Source organism: Varanus komodoensis, unplaced genomic scaffold (assembly GCF_004798865.1).
Source record: "Varanus komodoensis strain SLA01 unplaced genomic scaffold, ASM479886v1 scaffold22, whole genome shotgun sequence".
In the NCBI taxonomy this organism is placed as follows: domain Eukaryota; kingdom Metazoa; phylum Chordata; class Lepidosauria; order Squamata; family Varanidae; genus Varanus; species Varanus komodoensis.
Genome location: NW_025335606.1, coordinates 5,339,996 through 5,359,203, shown reverse-complemented (window position 1 = coordinate 5,359,203; position 19,208 = coordinate 5,339,996). Strand labels below are relative to the sequence as shown.

Sequence of the window (19,208 nt, the reverse complement as noted above, 5' to 3'; positions counted from 1 at the left end):
ATCACAGCCCAAACAAAGTGAGAACAGTACAGGCTCATCCATCACTCACATTGCTTAATGAAAAACAACGTTCCCGCTAAAGTTCTGCAAGCCACACTGCTAGCTTCCCGTTGCAGCAGTGGTGTCCAAAGAACCGTGGTACCTCTCTTCCCAGGTGATTCCTGAAGTTGATGTGAACTAAGAACACTGTGTCCTATAGCATGGATATACCCTAAGTGTGCAAAATGTTTCCCAGCCTGGAAAAAGCTGCCACTCTGTATAAGTGGAAATATTTTTAAGGCAAGGTCCACTGTTGCTAGTGCTGCAGTCCTCCCAGAGGAAAATATGTAATGCTTATTAAACAGAGATCACCTACCAAATATAACCTTCCTGTGAAGATAATGCTTCTGATTCAGCAGCAGACATTGCCCAGAAATCCTTGCTTACACAATCTATTTATACGTGACAGATCTAAGACACTGAAAAGCTACATGTAGCCAGCTTAAGTAAATACTCAGTGGGAAAGCATAAAAGTTCGAGTGATTAAATAGGGTGGTATTCGAATGTAATAAACAATTAACTATTATTTAACAAATGTATAGCCTACTTTTTTTCTTCCTTTAAGAACTTAGAGCAACTTACATAATTCTCCTGCTCTCAATCTTATCCCTGCAACAACAACCCTGTGGGCAGAAAGTTTGTGACTGGACCAAAGTCGCCCAGTTGGCTCCATGGCCAAGTGGGGACTAGAAGGCAGGTCGCCTTAGTCCCATGTCCATGTTCTTAACCACTGGCCAGGAACTGAAAAATTGAATAATTCCTCTTCAGTAGCTGGCAGAAAAGCATTTGCCCTCACTGACATGGCAGCTTAGGAAGTCTTGGGATACATTCATTTCTAATTTTAAGGGAGGTTGCATTCAAGCAGCTAAATTAGGCTGCCAGTAAAACCAGGAGAAAATTCTCCAGTTCTAAATTGCATTGGCAAGGGCTTCTTCCCTTTCTCCTCTTTCTCATGCTGTTTAATGTTGTAAGCCGTCCTGAGATGTGGTCGTAAAGGACGGCATATAAAGGTTTTACATACAGACATACATACAGACATACATCCTACATACAGACATACATACATGCAGGTGTTAGACTACATGTAAGGGCTGGCTGTACCTTTTTCAGTCTCAACCTGGTGCTGCGCAGTACTGTGTTGAAGTTTCCCTGTTTTCCATGTGGTAAACCACCTTTCTGATGCAGTGAGACAAGTGGCTTCCCTCTCCCACCATTATCCTCTTCCTGTAAGAACTTTTGCAGCCCCAGACTCAACCCGATTTGAAGAAATCCTTCCAAATGCCTCCCATTCAACAAGATCCTGCCATTTCATCCAAACTGTAGGTATTTATCTAAGATCAGACAGTGTGCTTTCTAAATGTATTTATTTAATTGGGCAGCAAAAGGTAGAAGACAATTTGAACCCTTGCTTTTACTTCTTCCAATCCATTTTTCTACAATCTTCTTTATTCCCCAGAGCCAAGAGGGCTGTCTTCTTTCACACACCCCTTTCATTCCAGAAATAAAAAAGACTGATTGACAAAACAAAAAATAGGTTATCAGAATAAGCTGCAGGGAAGTTTAAAAAATTCAGGAATTGATTTCTTTGCCAGAGACGAAAGGACTATCTCATAGCTTTTTAAACCCTGGGTTTGAAGACAGCTGCTTACTAGACTATGCTGTGGCTTACCAGGGAGGTGGGGACAATGTTTAATATTTTCAGGAAGATACCTGCAAGAGAATTGTGAGATACTAGCCTCTTGGCCAAATACTGCTGTGTGGAAAGGGAAAAATACTCTGCATGTATTAAAAAGCAGTTTTAGACGCCTTCCTGTGGGTTGCTCCCTCAGGACGAGGTACGCAAGTCCTCAAACCTGTAGACTTAAAGCTTGCTGTGCAGGACAGGTGGAGTGCTGGAAGTGATCTCTGCTTCCTGGTCTGCTCTGCATTTCCTACTAGCTGGGTAGTTTTGCTCATTTAAGAAGGGGAGGAATGAAGAGTACAGAGACCTCACATCCTGGACTCTCCATTCTCCTCTCCTTTCCTCCACACCTATCAAAATGCCCCCTTTTCCAAGGTCCTGACCCTTTCTGAAGTGAAAGCATTGTCTCTGAATCTGAAAATTTCTCTAGCACCTCAGACTTTTTCTAGGAATCATAGGTTTGTTCCCTTACTATTATATTATTTCTGGAAGACAAGCAACATTGGTTAGCCCCTGTAGGAAAAACTAAGGGTGCAAAATCTTATGCAAGTTTAGCTAAGCAAAAGTCCTCTAACTCCCAGGATTCCACAGCTAGCTTGACTAGTTAAGGAATGCTGTGAGTTGTAGGACCTTTCTTCTGTTTAAATAAGCATAGGTCCTAAACTAACAAATTTACTTTTTATTGCCAAGTAGCTACTTGACTGGCACATGTGACAATTCCATGGATAGTTTGCAATAGTAATTTTTCCACACTTGGAAGACAAAAGGTTGCTGTTACATGAGAAGCATAACATGTGAACTTACCCTTCAGCTACTGCTGTCACTGCTGTACCTGTTCTGTGGACAGAAGCCTTGTATGTTCACTGTAGTCATTCTGGCTGCGTTTCATCACCAAATTCACTAAAACAAAACATACAAATACAAACTTCACATGATAATAAAGCTGGGTTTTTTTTAAAAAAAAAAGTGCAACAAACATGAATAAACAAAACACATTAATACCAGTTGATGCTTATGAGCAGTATTCGAACTCCACATATTTTTCTTTGCAAAAAAGATGACATGTTGTTCAGATACATTCATATGTATAAACAGAACATATATTTCTAAATTGCCTGTACACAGTACATAAAACAAACTACTTTATCTCAATTATATGCTAGCAGTTGACATTTCCTTTGGACTGAACCATAATTCATAAAGTACTTACAGCAATCACATGTACATTGAAACATAAGGGAAGGCACACTTTATGCTCAATCATGTTATTTAACTCTTGGAACCATGGACAACAAGAAAGCTTGATCAGCTTTCTCTCCTGACCCATCAGCACCTGGAAGATTTGCTGTTTAATCCTATGCATGTTTGCTCAAAACTCAGACCTACTGAATTCACTTGTTTCACTACTACTCAAGGTACAAATGGACAGTGGTATAGCCTAAGGACTTCTTTATTCATCCCCATCAAAGTTCAACATCACACAAAACAGACAGATACATGACCTAATGGAATAGCCATTTATTCCATTTACACCAGTGATTGAACCCAGTAGTTTGCTCAAAGAAAACCTAAAGGCAAACACACAACACATTCTCTTAGATTGTGGCCACTGTGACCTGCTTCATGCATTATGGCAGCAAATTGTGGATTATACACTGTGAGCAAGCCACATATGCTTTGCAAGTAATAACTCTAATTGGTGTAATTACAGATGTATGAGGTACACTACCCAAAGTTAATCTAAGGAAAAAATCATAGTATTTCAAAAGGTTAAATAATGTTCAACCCACAAACAAGCTGAAATGTTTGGGCTGGTATATCATGAAATGTCCTAGGATCATGACAACCAGAGATTCCCTTAACGAGGTGAAAACAGTACAAAAATGGCACACAGCACAAGATTTGCTGCTGTAACTTGTAAGCCGGTTCTTTAAATGTCTGAAAGGCATCTGAATTAAACATTAATAACTACATATGCAATCTATGACCATAACCAAAAAAATACAGGGGAGAGCTACACATTCTGGGGTTGTAGGGGGAGGCTTTTATGACAACTCCATTGCAGCCTCCTGCTATTAACTAGAACAACTGAATTACAGAGTATTACTTTTACTTCTATCTACAAAACAAACATTTAAATCTGACTATTTCCCACCAATGTGCGGGTTTGGTAAAGGAACTATGGGGGACGCGGGGAGAGATCCTATTCATGCTTAGCCAGAAAAAGAAGTCTTATAACTCCCAGAATTCCTCAGCTAGCAACAATGGAACTTAAGATGCTCAGCGGGGTTCAGCTACCAAGAAGAAAGTCAGCTATTATAGAAATGCCCTAGAAAAGCTTGAATTGGTAAGCATTTTTAATAAAATAAGATGTTAATTTAATAACAATTTAATAATTTAATAAACACAAGCAGTTGCCTTCCAGGATGGGTCTCTCATTCTTCTCTCTTTAGTTTATTGTGGGAATAAGAAAAGATTGAGGATAAGATATCTCACTTTTGGATATACTATGCAGAATGAGGCTTTTCTTGTTTGGGTTCCATTTTTTAAAGTGGGTGTATGCCCCTTATAAATGTTTACAGGAAAAAAAAGAAGACGTGAACCCCTTTTCAGTTTAAAGTTTCACATCTTAAACTGAAAGTAAGCAGCCTCTTCTATGTATGGCATATGTGCATGGGGTTGACATAATCTGCTCTTTGTGACCCTAGGGACCACATGAATATACACCAGAGGCCACTGGATGGCCTCAGCTAGAATTTACACAATGCAGCGTAAAGCCAACATGCAAAGTTAACCTCATATAATAGCACTGATTTTTGGGATTGCATTTTTTCATAAACAACTGTGTGTCAACTAGTTGCTGGTAAACTGGAATAGCTTCAAATTACTGTATCAGTGAGAATGGCAGGGACACACAGAAGTGGAAGCACAGAAGGAAACCTAACACTTCCTCATTTATGTGCATTCATTAGAACAGACTTGCAAATAGCCTGCTTGCCAGGTCATACAAGGCAAATGAGAGCACACAGTAATGCAACAACAGATGATGGTGGTGGCAGCTTGGTCTCAAGATCACATACTGTACATTCACCTCCACATGTGGTAACAAATTTATGACCTTGGCATACTTAACATCTGCCCCAGGTCTATCATTTTTCCAGATCAAGCAACGGGCAAGCAAAGTCAAAAAGTGCTAGGCTTTTCTGCACAAGTGACATATTACATTCTTATTTATCTGTTGATAGGAACAAAAATACGATATTGAAGCCCCAGACTGAGGCCACTGAATGTAACATACTAAGATTATGTTGTTATAAACGGGTCCAGTTATCTGAAGGACCGCCTATACCTGTATACCTGCCCCTTAAGGTCAGCTCAGGAGGCCCTTCTATGAGAGCCATCCCTCAGGGAAGTAAGAGGGGTAGCAAACAGACGAAGGGCCTTTTCTACTGCTACCATCCCCCCCAAAAAATCTCTGGACCTCCTTCCCAGGCAAATTTGCCTGGTGCCATGTTTTCTTTATAGCACCAAAGACATACCTTTTAAAGAAATTCTTTACGATCTAAGCCCTGTGAGTGCCGATGAACCTTTATTGGTTTTATTATATTGCATTGTTTTTACATCTTATGATTTTATTCTTTTAACTCTTTTATGTTGTTCTATTGTGTGAGCCACATAGGGGCAGTTATAGATGGCATATAAATATGTGAATGAATGAATGAGGCATATTTTGGTAGCCTGATAAAATATACACACTAATAACATTTACAGACCCATGTAGAAGGTTGTATTACAAACATACATTCTTACTAATGCTGAAATAGATGCAAGCATTATGCACCAGGTAGTATTGCATTTCCTTTGAAACCATTCATGTGGATCAAGATTAGGGAAAAAGTCAATCATGGTATTTTTCTTTCCGAGGTTGTCACTAGAGAACTCACAGAAATCTCACTCAAAGCCTAGCATTGACAAATTGCTTTGAGTACTATAAATGAACAGGAGTACTTAGTTAAGTACTAGTGTGGAACTGGAATGTGGCAAGTAGAATTTTCTAGATAAGTCTCTCCAAGCAGGTCTCACCTATTTGGTGACAAACCACTGCTGATGTCATCAAAGACAGAAGGCAAGGATATTTGTCCAAGTGGCCAAGACTTTGAATCCTGACACCGCCCCCCCCCCACAACACCACTCAAATTCTTGGCATATTTAAAGTATTTACTGTCAGCATCTAATGTTTACCATGCTAATCAACAACCCAGGATGTTGTTGAATCTCACTCTGAAATCACATTTGTGATTATGAGGATTCTTCAAAAAGTTTCTGCACTTTTTAAAACTCTATTTATTAAGTATTTAAAAACAAATTATATCACTTTTCTACATTGACACCTTTGTGATCCATTTTTCCCAGTGTCATACTAACTTTTTAATGCCATCAGCAAAAAATATATATAAAATATATTTATAAAATATAAAAGTGCAGAAACTTTTTGAAGACTCCTCATATTTTGTTTACTGGTAGCTGAGCTTTTAAACATTTATATTCTCACTCTCTGAGTTATATGACTCTCAGTATACTGTTATTATATTACTGTAGAGGGCACTAGCTGAAACTCTTTGAAGCTATTTGGCAGCAATCAATTAGACACTAACAAAAGTTGCATCCATAAGAGACCTCCAGTGCAATGCTGATAGCACATACTGATGTGATGGATTTCCCTGAAAAACACAGACCACCACCTGGCATTGTATTAGGGGCAACTTATGCAAGCACAAAAGTTTCCAACTGGTTATTGATTTATTTTATTATACTTCTAGACTACCCAATAGCCCACAGACTCTTGGGGTGGTTGACACATTTAAAAATATATAACCAATCAATAAAATAATCTTAAAACAGTAAAGTGGTAAACAATAAAGCCAATATAACAGGATCAACAAATCACAGCAATTATAATGAAATGAACATATGGCACAGCAGCAACAATAATAAAAACAGTACTAAAAAGCAACCCATATTAAAATGTCTGGAACATAAAAAGGCGAAACGAAATCAAGAATGGTGTCAGGCTTATCTCTATGGGAGCATGTTCCCGAGACAGGGTGCTACTACTGAAAAGACCCTTCTCCTGGTTGCTACCCCCTTACTTCTTCTGGGGTGGGTTCCCTGGGAAAGACCTCATGGATTATCTTAGAGGCTGGGTTCCTTTAGATAACCTGGTCCCAAGTTGCTTAGGGCTTTAACCATGTTGGGATGTGATCTCTTCACAAGCTCCTTTATTCAGGTAATTTGTTGTCTGCTTATAGTATTTTGGGGTAAACTGGGCATTTGTCATGTAGATTGGACTTTTGATTTCAGAAGTATCTGGTGGGAGGTAACCCATAACAGGACTGCTGCATAGGCAAAATCTATGAAAAAAAAAGAAAAAGCGAATTAAGTAGTCCTAATAATTTACTGCTACAGAAAAGCTAGTCTCTGTGAAAGTGGTGGAAGCATTTTACTTCATGACCATAGTTATTTTTTACCACTTTTCTGGTCTGATTTAAGGTGAGAGATGCAAGTTATTCTGAAATCTTTTTTTAATCTAGGTATAGAAATGCCAACTATACCTGTTCCAATATACATCAGAAAGAAGAGAATGCTATTTACATATGTGGAATAGCTTTTCCTCGCATTGGCACCTATAGCTTTCCATTTGGTTAATGATGTTTTCACAACTGCAAGCAGTTTTCTAATGTTCTATCCACAGCACAAAGGCTAGGTTGGGGGGAAATGTTCTGTCACAGATGATTCTCCATTCTACTAAAGGCTCCGGGAAATTACTTTGGCACTTCACCAGACAATTAATAAATTAGTCCCAGCAGCCACCCTACAGGCACCGGGGTCTACTATGTCCAGCTAGAAGGATGAGTGAAACAAGAGATGAAAGAATTAAATTAGAGCACTGTCTCAGCTAGCTTTGCACAAACAAATAAGGGTTAAGAAAATAGACTGCTGCTATTTAGTGCTCAGCAGACATTATATTCAAACCAGTACTGAAACAAAAGGAAGTGTCTTATCGTCTGTAGAACATCCTGCAGCTTTTTGGAAGCTACACCAGATTCAATGAAAGTTCATAGTAAAGAAGTTAGCACTTAAGTTGTTTACACAATTGAAAAGCCCCTCACAAGTTATTTCCAAGCAAAACAAACATTCAGTGCAAGCTATTAAAAAGTCTTACATATCAGCATACTGTCTATTTGCTGATTGAAAGGCAAACCCACGGCACTATCTCTGTGAATTAAAAACTTATATGGGAAACAAACAACAAAACATAATTTGTTCTGCTTACCCCTCTCAAAAACCCCGCTTCTGATGCTTTTTGTCATGCACTGTTTGCCCAGATTCATTTCATACATCAAATACCATGGTCCACTTCTCTATCAGAAGCTAAGTGAATCACAGACAAGGTGAATGTAAAGGCAACCAACATTCAACGCCTTATTTCCCAGAAGGGTACCTAAGGAGTGGTGTCAAATAAAGGTTATATTTTGCAAATAATGTATAAATTAACAAATCAGAGTCAGATTCTATTCACCCTACGTAACTCATGTGTGAAATTGCTTATCTTTAAACAAAAATCTATAGCATAATTAGAATCTGGACTAACAACCAGGCAGCATAACACACATTTACAAAACAAGATCTAAGTGGATTATGTCAGTCTAACTTCTGGTCCAGTTAGAGCTGGTAGAGAGCATTATTAAAGCTAAAATAATTAAGAACACTTAATAAAAAAAGTCTTGTTGAGGGTGAAGCAAAAAGACTTCTTCAAAAGTAAGTATTGCCTTAACAATCTTTGTAGATTTTTTAAGTTAAAAGCATGCATACAACAGTCACTGGCTAGAAATTACATACTAGGGACTTCCAAAAGATTTTGACAAAGGCTCATACCAAAGGCACCCATGTAAACTTAGCAGTCATTAGCTACCCGAGTATAACAGGCCCCTTCAGTTCAGCTACTGACTAAAGAACAGGAAGTAGATAGCTGGAATAGCTAGCTAGCTTTTACAATAGAAGGAAGCAGGATCTGTAATGAGGCCAGAACTATTCATAAATGATCGAGGGAGAGGACTGTGCAGCATGATAGCTGACTTCAAGAATGACACCAAGTTATTCAGGATGGTGAAAGCCAAAGCAGACTGAAGGGCTCTAGAAGGATCTCTCCAAGCAGGAGGAACAAGAAATCAAATAGCTTACAGGGTTCATAGTAAGTGCAAAGTGATACATCTTGGGACAAAGGCCTATCTTAACATATGTGCTCATGAAGTCTGACCTGGTGGTAGCAACTGTGAAAAGTTACACAAAATATACCGATGGCCACAAACTTGGATGGCTTGAAAAGGGAACGGGACAAATTAATGGAAGATGCATGTCTTTTGTCACAGGCAGCATGCCTCTCATCATTTTTTGCTGAGGACTGTAAGCATGAGGGAACTGTTGAGCTCATGTCCTGCTCACCAGTGTCCCATCAGGACATCTGGTCAGCCACTGTGGGAACAGAATGCTAGACTAGTTTATGTTCTTACATGCCTCCACGCATTGTAGTTAGTTCAATGAAATCATCAGTGTGTGGCACAACTATGGGGCAGAGGTCAGAGAAGAGGCAACTCCCACGTTGGAGATTATTAACCAGAGAATTGAAAATAAGGCTGCTGTGTAACATTGTTAGGAATCCCATCTCAAATCTGGGTATTTTTAAATCCAGATTTTATTAAAATCTGCCTCTTGAAAGCCATTCTTTGGCAGAAAGACAGGATATAAAGCAAAGTAAGAAGAAATCATAGAACTGAAAAAGGGCAGCCAAAATTATCAAGGCTGTGAAAAGCTTCCTTGTGAGAAGAGACTTTAAGTGTTTGGGTTCCTTAATTTGGCAAAGTTCTTTGAGGGGATGCATTATAGGTATTTTGAAATATGAAGGAAATGAATAAGGAGAGAACACCTCCCTAAAAGTATTACCCAATGAAGTAGATGGGCAACACAAAAGACATGTCTTAACTTTTATTCCACACTACACATTAACATGGCATATGATGTTTGCTAGCCTAGATGGCTTTAGATTAGACATCTGATGAATTCATCGAGATGGAGTATCAAGAAGTATTAGCTATAATTTTATTCATATTTTATTATTATTACTTGTTGAAGAACACCAGAGCCACCGATATTTTTAACTTACAATTGCAAAGTACAATACAGTAATAAAACAATTAAAGGTTTTGTTTTATGCAAATCTCTCTCTCATTCTCCAGACTCCAGGAAGGACTCTACTGGAAAAAGGTTAACATGATCCTAGTTGCTTGATAAGGGTTGGCTGGAATCAAAAAGGATTTCAGATCACTTCTATATTAGGGGCACCAGAGCAAGAGGATGATTTAAAATGAGCCATCTACTATTCCATCTTGGCAGTCTTCCAGTTTTGGGAATATAGACAACACTGCTTGGTCAGGGTTGTTCACCAAGTAGTGCGGCAGATTTTGTTGTGGCAGAGAATCATTTCCCTTATTTCCCACCTCTTTCCTATTTGACTTCAACAACCGAGAAGGCACAAGATGATAAATATGATCAACCTTATTGTATAAAGATTTTAAATCACCTAATTTGCTGGCAACCAAATCTAATTTATCATGTATTTTCTCCTGGGTCCATGCAATCAAAAATAACTAAAATTTGGAAATAAGGAGAAGTACCAAAATCTTCTGAAATTTGAGGAATTTATCTCCCATTTCAATAGGAGCCCCCAAACCACCATTAGTCTCATGAGGCAGCAGAAAAGGAGGAGCAGGATCACCATTCCCTGAAATTTCAAAATGATTTTTTTGCAATTATGAGAGCAGCAACAGCAACCAAGGGAAACATTCATCCAGTTTCCTTCATTTATGCTGAACCAAGCCCAGCTGGAGAATCAATAATTTCTCTCTTACACCCCATCACTCCCATTCTAACTAAAATGTATAATTAACAGGTAAAAATTAGTTTTAAAATAGTAAAAGCATAAAATAAAGATAGTAAAAAAACCCTAAATAATAGGATTTTAAAAATAAACTTGAGTAAAACTTGTGTGTGCGCATGCATCAAATAAAATATACAAAATATGTTCAAAGCAATGTATGAAACGTTTAGTAGGAATTGGGTCTGGTATGCCGTGCAAGGGCTTACACTTGCAAGATAGGTGAGCCTCCCAGTGACTTGGCAATTCCTCCAAAACACAGTTTAAAAGATTACAGGCACTGGCAACTCAGAGGCCCAGACAAACGGTCATAATCTCTTCGTACAAGTTAAGAAAGGCTTCCCACTCCCTCACACAGATAAAAAGAGGAGAAGTTGGAGCTAAATAAAATTAGGAAACACTGAAGAATGAAAATAGACAAGAGAAGAGGAAAGATATGGTGAAATAGCAAGCAAAATAATAAATAAAGCGCCAGAAATGGAGCACTGCCTTTGCACTTCTAGTTTCCTCTGAGCCAGAACCGGACAATCACAAAATACAATACAGTTATAAAACAACAATTAAAAGCAATAAAAAGACAGTAAAACAGATTCACCAACTAAATGCCTAGACGGAAACATTTTGACCAAGTGTTTAAGTGACGTTGGTCACATCTCTGTGGGAAGGGTGGTCCACGAACAGGGCACCATAATAGGGAAATTAAACTAAACTAATAACTAAAGGGAAACTTATACTTAAGGTCTTTGACTGTAATAAATTTTTATCTATCTATATATTTACAGTCATTTACCTGGTTAGCACATAACACTAACCTATGGTTTATTTAATCCAAAGGGTCAAATTGAATTATCAGTTCTGATTATGTGCAAACCTAGCCTAATAAACCAGAGTTGGTTAACCACTAACAAACCAGGAAGAAAATCCATTATTTGTTGTTGGGCTGCGAACTCAGGATTGTTTAAGCAATCGGAGGTTGTTTCAAGTGAACCCATAATCATGGGGTGTTTTGAAAGTATGAAAAAACAGAAGAGAAATGTTGTTTACAAAAGGTCTACATGCCAGTATTACAGTGCTACAAAGGTATTTTGGATTCAGGTAGGGCAAAGGTAAAGGATGGGAACAAACAAATCATGGTTTGTCAGACAAATCTTAGATAGGGCAACAAATCATGAGCTACATAACCCATGGGGTAGTGTTATGTGTGAACCAGGTCAGTACCTCTGAATATCAAGGCCAGGCACTGCTATAGTCTTCCCGGAGCAATCCAGCTAGCTACTCTTGGGACACCCTCAGGCTAATTTAAGTAGGGCTCTAATGGTAAGCCCTTATGGGAGCCTGTGCTAGACTCAAAGGGAGAGAAAATGATTGGTAAGGTTATGTGAAGTAGAGAAAGGTATCATTCTGCAGTTAGGGATATATCTTTTCCACAGAAGGGCATTATCCCCTCTCTTTCAAATAGTTGAATGGTTGGGAAGAAGAGAAGCACCATCTGGATTTGATAACATGCCATTTAAGGCATGAGAGTCAGTGTGGTGAAGTTAAGAGTGCAGAACTGGGACTCAGGTGACCTGGATTCTAGTCCCTCTCAGCCTGACCTACCTCACAGGATTGTCATTGTGGGAATAAGACTGAGAGGAGAACTGTGTAAACTGCCTTGAGTTCAATGGAATGGAAAAAGGTAGGATATAAATATAACAAATAATGTTTAACATAGGACTTAACCTTTGCACCTCCTTATTCCATTCCAAGCAGCCACAAGTAACTCCCTATTTTTTGTAAGGTCAAAAGATTCTGTACCATGTAGGCTCCCTAAAATGAATCAGTCCATATCTCCCTGGCCAGAGGAGTGCTTTATCAGAAGAAGTATTTATGGTTCAGGCTGGAAAGACAATGCGGTCTCAAGTGTGTGGCTGTTATGGTCAAGAGGGTTTTTTTATTTTATTTAGCTTGACCTTTGTTACATCTGTTCCATGAAGAAGCATTTCCTGTACTACATCTGTTCAATTATAAACAATCCTTCAAGATCAACATTCTGCATCTTTCTTCATACTTTAATGTTTAGATCGGGACAATTAAACTATCACATCTCAAGGCAAAACAGGTCTTTTTTATGCACGCTGCGTAATTGAAATGACACTTGAGCACCTTCCTCTGCATCTGCATAGCCAACAGCCCAAGTAGAATTGTAGGAATTCTGTTCATGATTTACAGCAGCACCAGTAGCATTCAAAGATCTTTCAACACCTACTGTGAGGTTACTGCTAATATCCTAGTTATAGTCCACTTAGCCTGTTGAGTTTAAGTGGCGGCACTGTTGCATAAATGTCTACCTCAGGGTTATACCTGGCCATACTAATTCTTTTGTGTATATTTCTAAAGCAAGCTATTAAGATTTTATCAGCAGGCTGTTAAGTGTCAATGAATGGCCCTGGAATATTACTCATCTTTGGATTGTACTATTCTCATGAAATTTCTGATGGCTGCAAAGGCAATAACTGACACATTAACATTTACCCAGGTCTGTAAGATAAATTAGGTAAATGTTTACCTGTCAGTATAAAGATATCACAAATTACTGCACACATCCTAGGGGAACAGAAAAGTTAGGGCAAGTTTTAGAAGTTTTTATTACATTAATAGCTCACCCATTTTTCTCTTGCAAGAAATCCTAGGCAGCTTACATGACCCTCCTTCCCAATTTATCTTCACAACAGTCTTTTGATGTAAGATAGGCTGAGTCAGTGGCTGGCCCAAAGTTGCCCAGTAAGCTTCATGGCTGAGTGGAAACTTGAACCTAGGTTTCCCTGGTCCTTCTGGCTACAAAATATTTTGAGGTGCCTTGCATTCAAACTGTATCATATTTGTACATTTATGTTCAAGGCCTTTTAAAATTTACAGCTTTCCTCTAGTAAATCCTAAGCCTGCATCAATTGTCATCAAAAGGGAAGAGAGAAGCCTTGCATGCAAATTGAAGGCCTATCTCATGCTCTCTTCCTTAAATAACCTCAAACAACTGACATTTTGGATTCAAGCAGTAAATAAAAGTGGGTGCACTGAATTAACATGCCCTGAATTGTTAACTCAGCCAACCTGATTAGTTGTTTGGATGTGCTGTTACTGTTGTTTTATTGGCCTATTACTCCATTGTTTAATTGCGGAATGGTTTTTTCTGTTTCTCTGTTCATGTTGTTCTTTTAAACTCTGTAACAGCCCAGAGAGCCACTAGGCTGTTGGGTGGTATACATACATACATTTGGGGGGTGGGGGGGGGGGAATCCTATCTTTTCCAAGCCTTTGCACTAACCACTTTACAAGATTCTCAGGTTTCCCTATAGCAGTGGTGACGAACCTATGGCACGTGTGCCACAGCGGGCACACAGAGCCCTCTCTGTTGGCACGCAAGCCAAGTCGCCCCACCATCCGAGCACTGGATAACAGCACACATAGGGGCCATGTGCATGCTTGGAAAGGAGTAGCAGCGCCAGGCGATGACATCACAAGCCACGACTCTTTAGCCGCGACTCCTGTGAGCTTTTGCATGGCTGGTCAGTGCGCTGCCAAGGATGGATGGATGGATGGATGGACGGACGGACGGACATTTGCTTGGACTGGCTGTTTTTGGGTTTTACTGCAGCATTGGCACTTTGCATTAAATAGGTGGGGTTTGGGTTGCAGTTTAGGCAGTCGGTCTCTAAAAGGTTCACCATCACTGCCCTATAGCATTGACTTCTATTTCCCTGGGAACCCATTCTTTAAGAAACTAGATAGAACTGGCAGAGTGAAGGCATGGATTGAAAAGGGGCAGCAGATCATAAATCCTCCGTGGGACTGAAATGTTAACCGAAATCCTGCTGCCTTGACAGAAATAGCACCTCAACGTTTTATAATTCCATAGTAACATACAATTAAGAAACAAAGTTTGCAGAAGCAGGCATACTCCGTTGTTTGGGGCAACAACACAGTAGCACCAGTAATCTAGAAATCAGAGCAGACAGAGTCAAGTTTGTTTGTTTGTTTAGGGGACTTCTATGCCGCCCCATTCGCCGAAGCCTCGGGGCGGCTCACAACCATAAGTTTACTTGGCTCGGTTTCCAGTTCTTCTGCTTACTGTCCCAAACCTGAGTAACCCAGACCATTTTAAGAATGAGAAAATGGTCAGCTTGAATGGAAGAATCCTTTCTGGGCTTATCTTTCCTGGGCTAGGTATGGTCCACTCTCTACAGGAAGCATAAAACACTGCGAACTACTGAGAAAATGCTATTATTCCTGCAGGTTTCCACTGAGACATTTCAGAGTTTTGTGTAACATTAAAGCTACTCAACCTTAGATTAACAGGGTTGTAAAGTACCACCGCATGAACAGAGAGGGTGGTTTCCTCAGCCATGGAAATATGATCCACAGAGAAAGGCAGAACAGTATGAAAAAAATCTAGCAATTACAAACTTGACATCATCTGAATTGTGCAGATTTTTTTTTTTTTACAATGCCTTCCTCTTTTAAGGAGCATACAGATAACTTGTGCCCAACATCTGATAATTAGTGGTAAAATAACTATGTACATCAGGAAAAGGAAATATGGCAAAAGTGACAACTGCAATTTTACACTGCATCAAAAGAGGCATAATTTCAAAAACATGGGAAATAACAGCTCCATTCTACTCTGCACTGGTCAGAGTTTACCTTGAATCTTGTGTCCGGTTTTGGATAAACCCAAACCCTTTCAAAGAAAGGCAAGAAGGAAGATCAGGAGTCTGAAAACTAAGTCTGATGAGGAAAGATTGAAGGAAATGGGTTTGTTTAGCTTTGAGAAAGCTGAGAGGGGAGAGAATAACATTTTCCAAGAACAGTAAAACCTTGGATTGCAAGTATAATTCATTCCAGAAACAAGCTTGTAATCCAAAGCACTCGTATATCAAAGCGAAAAGGTTCAATATAAATAAGGTTAATCTGCTGTGCAACTTTTTTTTTTTTAATCACAAAAATTTGAAGTGGGCATGCTCGGGGGGGAGGCAGGTACGATCACAGGGGCACTTGAGGGGAGGCGGGCACGATCGTGGGGGCACTGGGGGGAGATGGGCGCACTCGGGGTGCGCTGGGGAGGCGGGCACATTTGGGGCACACTGGGGATGGAGGTGGGTGCGCTCGGGGGAGTGAGAGCAGGTGCGCTGGGGGAGACGGGCACGACTGCGGACGCACTTGGGGTGGGGAGATGATGCTGTATTCACGCTCGCAGCAAAAGAGAGAAGAACCAACGTTCAGTTGTGACTTGACGCTTGCCAGGCAAAGTGCACATAATACTAGTACTGCAAGACATCGCTCGTTTATCAAGTTAAAATTTAGAAACACTTTTTGCTCATCTTGCAAAACACTCACAGACCAAATTACTCACAATCCAAGGTTTTACTGTACCTAAAGGGTTGTCACAAAGAAGAAGGTTACAACCTGTGTTATACCATCCATGGCCAATATGGAGTCATCACGATGACATGTCTTGTATATTACACCTTTCAACAATGAATGTAGAAGAAAATATAGGACTGTGCAATAAAACATGCAGCCATTTGTGGCACCTCCTGAAATAGTTTCCTTTGCACTGTATCTGGAAATAAAAAGGCTGATGTCTATATTTGCAAAGTTCTGTACAGTTATTCGGCTCTACTTCCTGCTGACTAAATCAATCTTCTCCAGCTTGTAGGACTTTTGATACATATTATCACCATTGTAGACAGACGCACCTTTCTTCATGAAAATACTGTCCAAACCCTCCCAGAAGTCTCCATGATCTCAATATCCTTTGCTCGTAGATGTGCAAAAGAACAGCGAGTGTGATCTGTGCTAGCATTTCATTCTGCTGAATACACCAATAAGGAAACTATCACCAGCAAGAAAATCCTTAATGTTAGAAGAATCACATGGAGACCTTCCTTTTCTCAAAACCACTTTCCCTGAATGATCTACCTCTAGGTAGCATTTCCACAGATTCTTACAATGGGCACAATTCTATCTGTTGGACTTTGTCATTGCGAAATCAATTCTAACCCCCAGGACTGATTGCATCACCCACTAAATAAAATAGTCATTTACATAAGCTAGAATTAAAATCCAGTGGTTGCATTTCAGCATGAGTGCCTTTATAAATGATTCTGAAAACTTAAGTAGTCATAGGAGAATGTCATGTAAGCTATCATTGATCCTAAAAGTCTGGCTGAGGGCTTGATTTTGGGCAACAAATCTCACCTGACTGAATGATTATGAGACACAACCTGGGACTTCATTTCAAATTATTTTAAAGCCGACATTAAGGTAAAACTCTTTCAAAGTGGCATACAATTTATAATGCATAATACAAAAATGCACACAAATGTAAAGAATTAACGTTGAATAAAATACTATACTATTCTAAGATAGATCGTAACAGTGATATCTGCAGTCCACAAATTACGAAAAGGCCAGTGAAAACAAGTAGATCATCAGTACCTTCCTAAACAGGTACAAAGAGCAGCACTGACCAACCCATGCAGGAGAGGGGATGACATGATTTCACACTACACTCCTATGCGGCTCTGGAGGTGGACCTGGCCATACTTTCCAGCCCTTCTTCACTGGTTTCTAGAGCATCTCTGCTGAAACTTTGTCCCTAGTATGTTCTGTAATACATGACATGTGAACATAGATACCTCTGATTGTTTAACAAGCCACCCAGAGTTAACCTCAAAATAAACTACAGGTTAAATTTTGGTTGCTTAACCCACAAACAACCTAAAGTGTTCGGGTTCACATTACACAGCAAGCTCCAAAGAAGCCTTCTCAATCAACCCACATTTTGCAACCAAAATAGTACAAACTGTCATTTTAAAAGTGTAGTGATCTTATAGTTTGCAATTAAACAACTGACTGTTATGCAAGTTCTCATTTCACATTAGTGGCATCAACCAAAAGAGCAATTATTCATAAGATAAGTTACTCAGGACAAAAAAAATGCATGAGAGGATTGTTGATGATACTGAATTCAACATGAGGCCTTAAAGAGGGCCAGTACATGTTCATGTTCAAAATCATGAAACTCAGCGTGTGTCTTCAAGAAAGCCATTAGCTTTTCACCTAGCTTATTCCTCAAGGTTGGTATGACACAGAATTTTGTAATAAGGAATGATGCAATATGAGACTGAGATAGTGTGATATGAGATTACCCCATGCATGTCATGATAAATTCTTTGGAGGATAGGTTGAATACAAATGCAATAAAACAAAGTTCACATATCATTTCCGTATGCTTTGAGCAACCACTGCAATTGTACAAGAGAGAGCTTTACACAGCAGCTTTCATTAATAGGTTCTCTAGCGTGTAGGTATTTTGCAAAGAGGAAAGCGATTGCATCATTTTTTAAAGCGATACTTCCATGGGACTCACAATCTGACTATAGTTGTTGGGTTAATACAAGGAAAATTTTACTTTGAACCATTATTAAGGACAATGCCAGAATAGCGTAGCTGGGGAATGTGGGATTTGTGGGACCTGTTTCTGGCTAAACATTCGTGGGAATGTGCCCTAAGTCTCCTTGCAACATTATTTTAAAAAACAGAATATTTTAGCTCACAAACTATCATGTAGGTACTTTCCACTGATAAAGAAAGTAAGGCAAAGCTCAAAGGGAGCTGACATTCCATTACATCTAACATTTTTTTTCAGTCCAGGTACTTTATGTACTTATAAAACCTCTCCTATTGCAATACCTCGAAACCAACAGGATGTTATTTATAAAGCAGCAAATGCAAATAGCAACAGACAAAAGCACATTCGGCATTGACACAACCTGACCCTCTCAGAAAAGAAAGCCATTATATACATCTTTTAGAAGACATGACTAAGAACAAGAGCTACTGAATGTTTCTATATTAATGTATTTTCTTTAATACTACTAAATATTTTACTCTAGGTAGCCAACAATACCAAATAAACAAAATAAAATTATAACATTGCAGGCAGTCCCTGAGTTACGAACAAGTTCTGTTCTTGAGAACATCTTTGAGCTGAATTTGTATGTAAGTTGGGTCACATACATACAGTTCATATTTAGCATGAGTAAGGCAAATGTTTGTCTTAGTATATGTATATATTTTACCTAGACATGTATATATTTCTATGCATACAAAACACTTAAGAAACACTTCCATATACAGTTGGCCCTCCACTTTTACAGGGATTAAGGATGCATCTATATATCTGCTCTTTAACTGAACTTTAGCCATCACAAACAGAACAGGCATCTCCTTATGTATAAATCCCACAATAAATTCTTTCTGTGTTTACCACTTGATTTCTTACAACATGGGACAATATTTATTATGCTAGATAATGATTGTTATCTGTTTGTAGTAAAAGCTTTATCCACAACTGTGGAGTAAGAGCTTCATTGAAAATAGCAAATCAATACTGGGACTAGGTTTAAGAACTTTATCCCCTCTAGTAAACAGTTACATTAGCAAAAAATCATC

The 19,208-nt window shown here is 39.1% G+C and overlaps 1 protein-coding gene across 3 annotated transcripts in view; it reads right to left on the bottom strand.

Moving 5' to 3' along the window:
* The window catches only part of CUNH18orf25 (chromosome unknown C18orf25 homolog), an 81,327-nt gene that overhangs the window by 47,050 nt on the left and 15,069 nt on the right, over nt 1-19,208 (bottom strand). For all 3 annotated transcript variants that reach the window (XM_044431596.1, XM_044431594.1, XM_044431595.1), the window contains exon 2: nt 2,525-2,620. The gene's annotated coding sequence lies outside the window, so the exon portion shown is untranslated. The remainder of the gene's footprint in view (nt 1-2,524; nt 2,621-19,208) is intronic.